We start from the raw sequence: 12204 nt of genomic DNA on the forward strand, positions 1-12204 counted from the left end.
CGGAGGATCGCCGAGCCGAGCCGTACCGTGCAGCAGGCACAAGCCGCTGGGCGCGCAGGAGAAGCCGCAAAAAATTACAGCAGCCGCTACTTGAAACTGCGAGGAAAGCAGAGGGAGCGTCGGAACTTCGGTGTACACGGTAAGAGCTGCCACGTCGGTTATTTCTCCTCTTATTCTCTTTAAAAAGAGCGGTTTGGATGCTTGTGGTTATTTTATTTCACATTTTTTTCATCCCTTTTGTCTTTTTCCATCTCTCCATTTGGAGAGCCGGGGCGCACGCTGCATGGATGAGTGTAGCAAATGAGACAAAAGACCTGGTAGATATGATGGAGGGAGAAAAAAGAAGAAGAGGAAGAAGAAAGGAAGAAAAACGGAGCTGAAATAGAAAAACAATTTCAACATTCAGAAATTAATTCTTCTTCTAGCCTCCTTTTCCAGTCGGAAAAAAAAATGTGCACGAGCTTTAAAGGGGTGTGTACAGTCTGGAGGAACACGCGCTTCACCCACATACACACTGATTCTGGTTTTTCACTTTTATTGAGGAAAAAAAAAGCGCTTTGACTGCGCACAGGCGCGTCTCCACCGCGCACCCCACGCTCTCTTTATCATTTATTTATTGGCTTTAAATTGTTTATGATTATATAATTTCCACCGGCTGCTAGGCAACGGAGAGGGGAGCGTTTTTGTTTTTTTTCCTCCTAATTTACAGCCAGTAAACAGTTGAACATCCAACAGTCCAGAAATAAGGAGAGAGCTCTTCAGCACGCCCCACCTCTTTGTCTGTGTGGAGGTGTGACACCATTTGGCTGCATGCACACACACACACACACACACACACACACACACACACACACACACACACACACACACACACACACACACACACACACACACACACACACACGTCTCCAACCAGATTATGTCATGATTTGGATGAATAATTGATCTTATATTTCCGTTTTATTGGACTAAGAAGAAGGAAGAGGCGGATGCAGGATGGAGGAGGGGGAGATGGGGATTTGGGGGTACGTGGGGGGGTTGGGGGGGGGGGGGGTGATGGGGTATTGGGGGTGCACCTGAATACCCCCCCTCCCGGTACACACATGTTAAGCTTCATCCTTTTGCAGCCTTTCTGCTGCTGCTGCGTCGATGTTGGTTGTTATTTTTACCGCGAGTCAAACTTTATTAGCCATCCTCTGTCGGTTAATTGCCTGGTCCTTTGTTTGGCGCGGCACGCATGCGCACTGAGCGTAGGGTGTGGATGGGAGAGATGCTACCTTGCCTATCAATGGGATGCTGAGGAAGAGGAGGAGGAGGAGGAAGAGGAGGAGGATGGTGGGGGTTAAATTCTTGGTTTATTTATATATTTTTATTCCAGAGAAAAACGAGATTCTGGAAATAAAATGTGCTTCTAATGTGGCGGTGGGATCGCGTGTGTGTTTGTGTGTGTGTGTGTGTGTGTGTGTGTTTGTGTGTGTGTGTGTGTTTTTTTTTTCCTCCGTTTCTCTCGGTAGTGTGACGGTAGAGATGCAGACGGCGGCTGTTTGTGTGTGAATGGAGCCACAGTGCCGGTGCTGCTGTATCAGAATTACATTGTTTTTAACATCAGTGATGCTGCAGCCTATTGTTGCACCGCTGAGATCACTGATCAATAAACCGATTAATCAATAAGTCAGTTTCAAGAAAATCAATCAACAACAATGCTGATAATCGATTAATATGTTAAGTTGCTACAAACAAAATATTCTCTCAGATTGCAGCTTCTGTAATGCTGCTGCTGTTAATTAAATATATTTGGATTTAATGCAGATTTTATAACTAATCATTAAACAAACAAACTCATCATCAATAATAGAAATAAGTTGCAGTCTTGCTCTACTGCACCTGAGAAGAAATAAACTTAAAACTCAGGTTAATGTATGCATTTATACACAGTATGGATATATTAATATATTTAAATCACATTAACTCAGATCAATATGAAGTAACACTATAGATTTTATATTCTACTTTCTATCACTATGATATTCGTATCATTTGATGCAGCTGTTCTATTCAATACTGATCTTATAGTCAAATTATTGCATGTAATATGTTTGTTATGTCCCATTATGTTGCTGTAATATCCATCTAGTAATAATACTCTGTTTATAGGTATTGTACTGCAGTGATGGAACGTAACTTAATACTTTTACTCACTCAAGTGCAAATTTGAGATACTTGTACTATGTATTGATTATTATTACTTTGCAGATTAACATTTTACATACAAAACATATACTGAACTGTACATATCTATATATCTATATATATATAGATATATATATATATGTAAGCAGGGGCCATTCTGCATATTGAGCACATTTACTTTTGATAATGAGGTACATTTACTTTTATGTAAGAAAGATCTGCAGTGTTTTTACATAGTGGTATTGTTGATTTTACAGTACATAATGATCCTACAGGTGTTTATAGTGTATCTGATGCACTCAGTTACCTTCATATGATTAAAGGCAGCTTCATATTTCCACTGCATCGTTGTAACATCCCTCCAATATTGCAGTAAGGACTGAATTTCTGCCTGTGAAACTCAATATTAGAGCTGCAATGATTTGTCGTTAAGTAGAAAATGAATCATCGACTATTCTGATGATCAGTTAATCATTTTCAGTCTTTTTTTTTTAAAGAAAAAATGCTGAAATTGTCTTGCTCCAGGTCGTCTTCTGTGATAGTTAACTTAATATTTTTGGGACAATCGGGACAAAAAAAGACATTTTAGGTTGAATCTTTTGTTTTGGGAAACAGTGATTGATATTTTTTCACTGTTTTTTCACATTTTTAAAGACCAGATGACTAATCAATTACTCTAGAAAAGAAATGACAGATTAATCAATAATGTAAAATGACTGTTATTTGCATCTCTACTCAGTAATGAGCTTTCATTCTCTTATGCTATGTTTGTGGTAAACTTAGAGTCTCAATAGACCAGTGTTACATCATCATGTTGAGGTTTAACTCTTTCAGGAAATGTTCAAACAGAAAAAAAAAAGTCATTAATATTGTGGACGTATGGAGCGTCCTGATTGGCTCATACACTCCCATGTGACTGTGATGTCTGACTCTGCCTGAGGACATTTGTCATATGTCTTTACCCTCCGTTACATACAGCATGTTGCCAGACGCTGACGTAGACATCAGCCGTCTATGAAACGTTAACCAGCTTTCAAAGAAAAAAATAAATAAAAATCAGTGGATAAATAATAATAACTCAGCTCTAAATATAATATTCCTTAAATATCTGAAAGGTACTTCATTTTGTGTTTGCAACAATAGCCTCCATATGAGCCATGTTATAAGATTACCGTGGTAACGGCAGTAATGATGGCTGTAGTAATGTGTCCTGACTGTCTGGCTGCTGATTGGCTCTCATAAATCCAGCTCTGTGTTCATTCATCTTGCTGGACGGAGACAAACAGAAACCTGATGAGAAGTTATGACTGTGACTCATTTATTACCGTCGCTGTCGGATGCTCAGGGTGTGTGTGTGTGTGTGTGTGTGTGTGTGTCAGACAGGAGAGTGGAGACATGGCAATGATACCTCGCTCGCCCTCTCCTCCTTTGTCTGTGTGTTACATGCTCTGTCTGAGTCCTTTGTGTCCGACACACATACGACTATATGACCAAAAGTATGTGGACAGAAAGTTAGGTAAGTCATAGCATAGTTGTCCATATACTTTTGGCCACATGTAGAGTTTTTGTTTGTGTGTATGTATGTGTGCGTGTGATGTATCCTTGCCATGTGTCCGCTCTCCTCTCAGGGACCCCCGCAGGTCTTAGAAGGTCGTCTCTCCGTGTGTCTTTGCGGTTCCCTCCCTCCCAGACGAAGATGTCAAGGATCAAAACAACAAAAGCACTCTTTGTCGAGGCTCCAACGAGTCATGTGATCAACGGGATCACTTTCATACGACGCGGCATTCATCTTAATTAAATCGCCAGCCTTCGTGTGATGCAGACGGAGGCTTGTTAACTAACAGCAGAGTAGATGAAGTGAAGACAATGGGAGGCTGCAGCTGCTGTGTGTGTGTGTGTGTGTGTGTGTGTGTGTGTGTGTGTTTAGAGGAAGGTGGGGAATGGATGCACTTGCAGGTTGAGTCATCACCACCACTGCTGCTACTACTGTTACTAATACTAAGAAAAAAATAGTTTTCATCGTCATTTTATCTGCTTTTACATCTTAAAACTGTTAAAAAAAAAAACAAGTTTCACCCAGTGATGTAAGATTATATCTTAATGATTTGATTTAGAAATGAGTTTCTCTCTCTTCTTAAAGACACGGAAATCACTTTATCCCAATGGAATCGCTGCAATCTGCGGATTTGTTTGTGTATGCAACGTAAATCTATGTGAAGCTTCTTCAGTGAGTGAACAAATTCACACCAATGACCAAAAGGAAACCATCTCAACAATGTTGAACTTTGAGATAACAGATAACAGAGATAAAGTCCATAACAGCTATCTTACTAACTGTGTTGCATCATCCGGTTTTGTTTTATTTTGTCACAAACAAAACCAGCCGCAGTCAACAGCAGCCACTTTCCCTTTTTTGAGGAAAATTTGAGATAAAATGTATATTATTAGCAGCACTCCAGCTACAACAGCCACTACTGCTACTACAGGAACCACTATTGGCTCTGTTGAGAGTACTGTAAGTGCAAGTCTGTTGGTGCATTTCCATCCTCCTGGTTTTATTCTCAATTTCAATTTGCGCTCGAATAAATTTGGCAAAAAAAAGTCTTTACGCTCGGCTGAGTTGGACAGATCGGTGAATCAATCAAAAACAAAATCCGACAAAGTGTGACGGAAACAAACTGAGTGAATAAATGATGATGTAGATGAAGCATGTGACATAAACATCACTCAAGCTGTGTGGAGCGATGAGGAGACTGTAACCTTCCTCAAATTACTACATGAAACAAAGAGAAATGTCTTAATTTCTATCACATTTTCCACATGGTTTTCCATCGTTCTTCTCCTGCAACGGTTTAAAAGCCCCCGACTGGAAAATCAGCACCACCAACTCCTAATATTTGCATATTGACAGAAACAAGCATTAAATCAAATGTTCTTTTACCAGTTTTCTGGAAATTCGGTTAAAATTTCCGCTACATTTGAATGGAAACCTACCGAAGCTTGTACTTGCCGATCATCCAACACTTGGCTGGTTACAGAAATGTGCATCATATGGAGAGATGACTCTGATATTTATGCTTCTGTGTATGTAAAAAAGATGGACAAAGTGTTAGAAATGCCTCTAGCACAACAATGACACTAACTAAAGCATCATAAAATACCATAGAGGGGACATCATGGTGGTCTAAGATGCATTCTACCTTCTTGGGATGTTTGCTTCTCTCTGCCTTCACATTTCCAGTCATATCCCCTACTATGTCCTATCAAATAAAGGCATAAAGTCCAAAAAATAGTCTTAAAAAATGACCATAGAGATAACTTAACTCCTTAAAGTTTTACAATGTTAGAACTAAATGCAGGACTGCTGTATTAGATTTCAAAACAGTGCATAATGTTTCTGTTTTTCTGGTCACCCAGTGCCATGCTACAGTACCATAATCATAAGATTAATATTCAGTACTCAGTTTTATAATCACAACACTGGAACAGCTGTTGCAGGAGACGACGGCTCATGTTTGTTTGGAAGATAATTTAGTTTAGAACGGGGAAGTGAATTTCTTGGAAAGCGGCCACCGTTTTGCAGTCAGTTGTTTTATGTTCGTTAAACAGAGCAGATCACGGAGGTGTGAAGGTATAAAAGTGAAGTGTTGCCTGAGTGTTTACTTTCTCAGACTCCGATAAGCTGCAGGAGGAAACGGAGTCAGCTGTTGTTTCAGCATTTGCAGCTTTTAAAACTCGATAAGACGTTCAGACTCTGCGTGCCTCGGTCTGATAAGTGCTCAGTGTCTGTCACTGCATCTCGCTGGCCTGAGAAATGAGGAAGTTTTATATTTCGACTTCCTGTCAAAGGAAACACGGCATATTAAATGACTATAAAAGTTTATTTTGGTGTTGTTTATGCTGAAGATGCACGGGGTGAGGCGATCATCTCAATTTTCATTTGTGATTATGATGTCCCACTCAGGTCCTCTGTGTTACAGGAATAATTCTACATTAGCTTATAGCTTAGCATACCATAAAGACGACGCAGAGGTTAACAGCTGGCCTGGCTTTGTCTAACAAACGTCTCTAAAGCTCATTAACATGTTGTGTTTTATTTGTTTAACACGTACACAAACACAAATGTTAAAACGAGAAGTTGAGGTTTTAGTGGGAGTTACGCAGCATAACGACATGACTCTGTTGTTCACCAAGAATGTGGAACGTAGCTCCCTATAAAATGACAAATTCTTGATATCACATTTCTGTTTGTGTGCAGTTTGAGATACTTTTTCATTGATGATCCTTAGAGGTGTTGGTAGATGTATTTTTGAATGTTGGTCAGAGCAGGCTAGCTGTTTCCCCTAGCTGCCGGTCTTAATGCTAAGCTAAGCTAATCACTCGTTGGCTCCAGCTAACACACCGACATTAGAGCGGTATCGATCTTGTCATCTAACTCTCAACAAGAAAGCAAATAAGTCTTTCCCCAAATTTCAAACTATTCATTTAAATATGGTTAATTATAAGCCAAATAAATGTAAAAATCTGAGTAATCCAGAGACATAACTGTGGACACTGTTCACAGTGCCACAAAAAAATCCATTTACTATTATATTTGGGTTGACAGAGCTCTCAAAAGCTCTATAAATTAAATTATAACTCAACCATAGGCAATTATTGCCAATAAATAAAGTGGCAGCAATACGTATCAGCTCGTTTTAATGTTTGTCTGCCCCCTAGTGGCCAACACGTGATTAATGCAGCTTTAAAAGACACACATACATATACAGAAATGTCCTCACAGTTCATGCTTTCAAGCATTACTAAGCTAAGAATACATTAGTGGAGTTAAAAGCTCTGTAACAATATCAGAGTGTGTATCTTTAATTATACTCCATCAAGAACAAGTACACACATCAGACATTTTATCTGCAAAATATCTCGACAGCTGTGCTTCAACATAAACATTTTCCAAAAGCTAAACTCGTGTGTTTGACCCGGGCTTTGATGTGTCTCGCAGTAAGTGCTTCTGCAGTTAAAGTGCAAGAAAATGAAAGTGAAAGTGGCGGGCCGGCTCCTCCTCGTGTCCCTGCTCGCTCCAGCGTTGGAGCCCGCTCCGGAGGTTTGACGGCGGTGCAACATGTCCTCGTCCTCGGCAGCTCTTTCACCATGAGCGCCATCTGTCACATCGCGCCTCGTCTTCCCGGAAATTACAGCTCAAACAGAAAGCGACAACATTATCTGATATGTACCCTGGCGGGGCGGGAATGAACTCGGCAATCTCAGCTCTCTCTCTCTCTCTGCTGAATTCCAAATCCACTCACTCACTCATTCAGTCGTCCTTGTGGATTTGAAATCATTTGGCGAGGGCGGATAAAGGGACAATCCGGGCGTATTTCTCTCACCCGACCTGTCGTCTTATCAGTGAAGGAGACTGATTTCATTCTGAAAGCAGAGCAGACACTGATAACAGTTTGATTGTTATGAGATTTTAATAGCCAAACAATATTATTTCAGACTAAGATAGAAAACCTGTCACTTGTTATTGCAAAGTAATTGCTATGAAAGAGAAACCAATTATGGAGTATTGTGAAGGTTTTCTTCACGCCTGTGCTAAAAAAAAACATTTGTATAGAAATGTCACTTGTGGTTTTGCTGGTAGAGACTTTTTTTTTACAGCAGCCTCAGGTTTGTTTACCACCTGAATGTAAATCTGCAGATACCAGAGCGGTAAAAAATCCTGAGAAAATCCAAACATCTGTGACATATTTGTCTCGTGATTTCATGAGTCTTGACTTGAGTGGAGGTATTTTCTGATATTGTATGCAAGAGTCAATAATTGACTGCTGGAATTTCCTGACAAACATCCAGAATGAATGTGAACCTCAATAAAAGTTCACAGTCGTAACTGCTGGCTGCTTAACATACAGTGGAGTGTGCGGCAGCCATTTTGTTTCAGCTTACCATTGCAACTGAACACAAACCTTTAACAATAGGACATTTCTAGTAATGTAGCTGATGAAAACTGATTACATCAGAAATATTAATAATCATTTTAAGCTGATAATTTCACTATAGCATATTCATGGAAATCCTTTAACGTATTGCTTTTTAACATTTACTTAAAGGGGACATATCGTGCTTTTTTGTGTTTTTCTGTTATTTATATACTCTTATGATATCAGCTGTTAAACATGTAAAAATGCTCCCTGAAAGTCAAAAGCCAGTTCTTCAACCTGCTCCGAGTGCTTCGTTTGCAAAGTTACTTCTACTTCCTCCTTGTGATGACGTCAGATTGTTTGCACATGCCCACAAACGGCCGTCCGTTCCCTAGTGTTTGTTGCTAAGGTTGTTCCATGTGTTTTTTGCATTGTCCATATTTTAATACAAAGCTTCTTTGTTTTCTGATCTGCTTATGTTTGATCTGTTAAATTGTTGTTACTGCATTAACGGTAATCTACTTACACCAACGTGCGGAACAATAATTCTAGCGTTTGAGTTCCACCTGGAACATTTTGGCAGCGCACCACTTAGCTGTAGCATGCGGGTAGCGTGCTCAGGGATGTACGCTCGCCAGCTTAGCAACATTACCCTGGTTACCCATACTCATGTAGTGTCGCTGCCGTCATTATCATTAAAATATACGCTGTTATCCCCGTATTTAAACGATACTTTCCGTGACAGTCGGCTAGAACTGGACTTACACTCAATTAACTACTATTTATGCTTATTAACTGCTAGTTAGAGTGAGTTTATCCACTCTTGTTTTATTTGTTCATGTTGACCACACCCCCCGTCCATTATCAGAGACCCAGCTTTTAATCGACTGCAATCTTTTGTTCAGGGTAATATGGTGAGAAGGTTTTTTTTAACTGTAAATTAAGATATTCCAGTAGAACCCCAGAATATAATAATATAAAATAGAGCTGGAAATGTATGTGATACGGTCCCTTTAACATTATGTAATGTACTTTATTTATTTTCTCCATATCGTTATTGGTTGGTCCACCAACTGAAATGTCTTATTTTGTCTTGACCAACAGTCCAAACCCAAAGAATCCAGTTTACTATCATGTATGATGAAGAAGCACAAGCAAAATCATAAAATTGTCACATTTTAGAAGCTAAAAGCAACACATCTTTTGGCATATTTGCTTAAAAAATGACTAAAATGATTATTTGATTATCAAAATAGTCGCTGATTAATTTTCTGTCTATCAAATGATTGATTGATTGACTCGCAGCTCTAGACTGTTTACTTTTAGAGTAAAACGCTTGTGCAAAATGTGTGTATTTTACTGAAATCGTTTTGAAATTGTTCATATAATCAGGCCAAAAATCAGCAAGAGAAATGTCCTTCCTTCGATGTCTAACAGAACAGGAGAAATTTCTCCTCTAAACATACTGTATTTGGTTCAAAATGGAGGACACTGAGATGCATTTAAAGCCAACGGACAGCTCGGCATGATAACAGAGCCACGAATAAAGAGCCAAGAAAAAGATTTTCTCATATAAACACTCAGATTAAATGTAGTCTCTCTATAAAAGACCATGTTTTCTCTGCTCAGATCAAGAGGCCTTTTAGTGGCAACTCCTGCAAATGTTGGAATAAATAAATAAAAAAAAAAAACCCTTTAAAAACTGGACAAACATTATTTTATTCAGCAGTCACAATGAATATGTTTGAGCTGCACAGCCTTCAGCAGCCGTCAGCAGCCGTCAGCATCTTCTCTCCTCCTCTGTCTGTATTTCCTTCTGTAAATCTTTTGAAGACTAACGAATCTTGGAAACCGGTACCGACGTTTCTCTTTTTTACGTGAATCTTAAACAGTCCAGAGCCAAACGTCTGAGAATAATGAGATGGAACAACAGAGTTTAGACTCGTAGGTGCTCGGCCTCCTCACGCCTGTGTTGCAGTCCCAGTTCTGTCAGCTCCCATCAACCAGAGAGAAGCTGACGACGAGGAGAAAAATTACAAGAATATCTCTCAGCAGGTTTTTTTTTTTTTTTTTTTTTCCTCAAGTGCGAGACATGATCAAGGGCTTGTCTGAAACACTCAGTGCTCTCTCTCTCTCTCTCTCTCTGTGTGTGTGTGTGTGTGTGTGTTTCTGCATGTTAACAATAAGGGTATTATTTTACAACGTTGTTATATTAGTCCATATTTGATTATACCAGAAATATAATTAATTCATATTTCAGTGACATTTGTAAAATTAATTACCTTGTTTTTAATTAGATTTTCTTTAAAACTGTATGTTCTTATTTTTAATGTTTTTTTTAATTAACTGATCATTTGAAACATTTCTTTATTTAAAATTATTTATTTAAATAAAAAAAATTATTATTTTACTTTTTATTCACTTAGAAAATAATCATATGACAATTTAATATTTGAATTATTTTAAAATATATTTTGAAAAATAATACATTTAAGTAATAAATAAATTTTATGTATTTATTAAAAAGTCCATATTTATAAAATAATTTATTTTTTGAGATTCAATTATTTTCTAAAATATTACTATTTCATTAATTAATTTTTTTTACTGTCCCTGATGCCTCAAACATACATCAGAAATTATAATATATAAATCAGTTAAAGGCGCAGTGTGTAGAATTTAGTGGCATCTAGCAGAACGGACTTGGCAAAAATGGAATATAATATTCATAAGTATGTTTTAATTAGAAAATAATCCCATGAAAATAAGAATTGTTGTGTTTTTGTTACCTTAGAATGAATCCTTTATATCTAGATAGGAAGCGGGTCCTCTTCCACGGAGGCCGCCATGTTGCACCGCCATGTTTCTACAGTAGCCCAGAACAGAGAGGGCCTTTTGCGTTTTTCGCGAGTTTCACCTCCTACATGCTTGTGAAGTGGAGGGTGAGAGGGGGGGGGGGGGAGGTTGCAATCTGCAACCTCACCACTAGATGCCACTAAAACCTACACACTGGTCCTTTAAATAATTATTTTTATTTTATTAAATTATGAGTAAATAATGTAAATTAATATGTAATTCATTCAAATGTATGACATTAATTAATATAATTCAATAAAATATACTAAGTAGATAAAAAATAAATATTAACATCAAGTTAACAACACATAATTACATACATCTTACTTGAATAAAGTTCAGAGTTTCTTGAGATGACATTTTAGTGGCTGCTCGGCTATAACACACCAACACACCAATTAGAGCCGTCTAGACTCTGTGTGCCCTGTATCCTCAGTGAGTTCAGTCTGCCTGCACAGTGCTGGATAATGTGTGCCCCCCCCCCCCCCCCCCCCACCCTCTCTTCCCGGCCCCCCCGGCTCTTTTTGGGGTTAGCTGGAGTTTAGAGTCGACTTTGTCCCGTCTCCTCGTCTGGCCTGCCACCCAGCGTCAATGACTGCAGGGCTGTCCTCTCCCTCTCTCTCTCTCTCTCTCGCTCTGTCTCTCTCTCTCTCTTGCTGTCTCATAGTTGTGGCTCTGGACAGCGGACGCCCGCCACGTCCAATTTCGCTCTACCGGCGTCTGGCTGTGAGCTGCCGACGCAATGGTGACAGGGGTCATTTAGATGCAACGCTGAGAGGGCCAGTTTAGCCGGCCAGCCCAGTCGCACAGACACACACACACACACACAGACAGACAGACAAATGCAGGAAAACAAGGCTGGGATGGATGTTTGAGTTTGCAACTCTGATATGTTTGTACAGTACAAGAAATAGGATGCAGTAAGAAATAGATGCAGTTGTGTTGTTAGATCTCAGCCCGAAGCCAGTTTTTCTTTACTGCTGCGTCTGTGTCCTTAAAGCTGAATCCTGTTTCTGCTGCCATTTTAAGGTCAGAACCACAGTTTCCTTTGTTCAGTTTGAGCTCTGGTTGGAAACCAGGCAAAAGATCGTTGACAAAAGTCTCATGACTCTTGTGACAAAAGGTCATTTCTGCTGACCTGTCATCACATTTCGGTAGAAGAGGAAGTTCTTCTCTGGTGTTCACACTTAAGAATTAAATAAAGGCTTGTTCCCTGTAATTGGTGGTTGCTGACTTCTTT

At 39.2% G+C, this 12204-nt stretch overlaps 1 protein-coding gene across 1 annotated transcript in view; it reads left to right on the plus strand.

Moving 5' to 3' along the window:
* Positions 1-12204, plus strand: part of basp1 (brain abundant, membrane attached signal protein 1) — a 64028-nt gene continuing 51824 nt past the window's right edge. Inside the window, exon 1 of the mRNA XM_044368580.1 lies at positions 1-139. The gene's annotated coding sequence lies outside the window, so the exon portion shown is untranslated. The remainder of the gene's footprint in view (positions 140-12204) is intronic.

Source organism: Thunnus albacares, chromosome 12 (genome assembly GCF_914725855.1).
Source record: "Thunnus albacares chromosome 12, fThuAlb1.1, whole genome shotgun sequence".
Taxonomy (NCBI): domain Eukaryota; kingdom Metazoa; phylum Chordata; class Actinopteri; order Scombriformes; family Scombridae; genus Thunnus; species Thunnus albacares.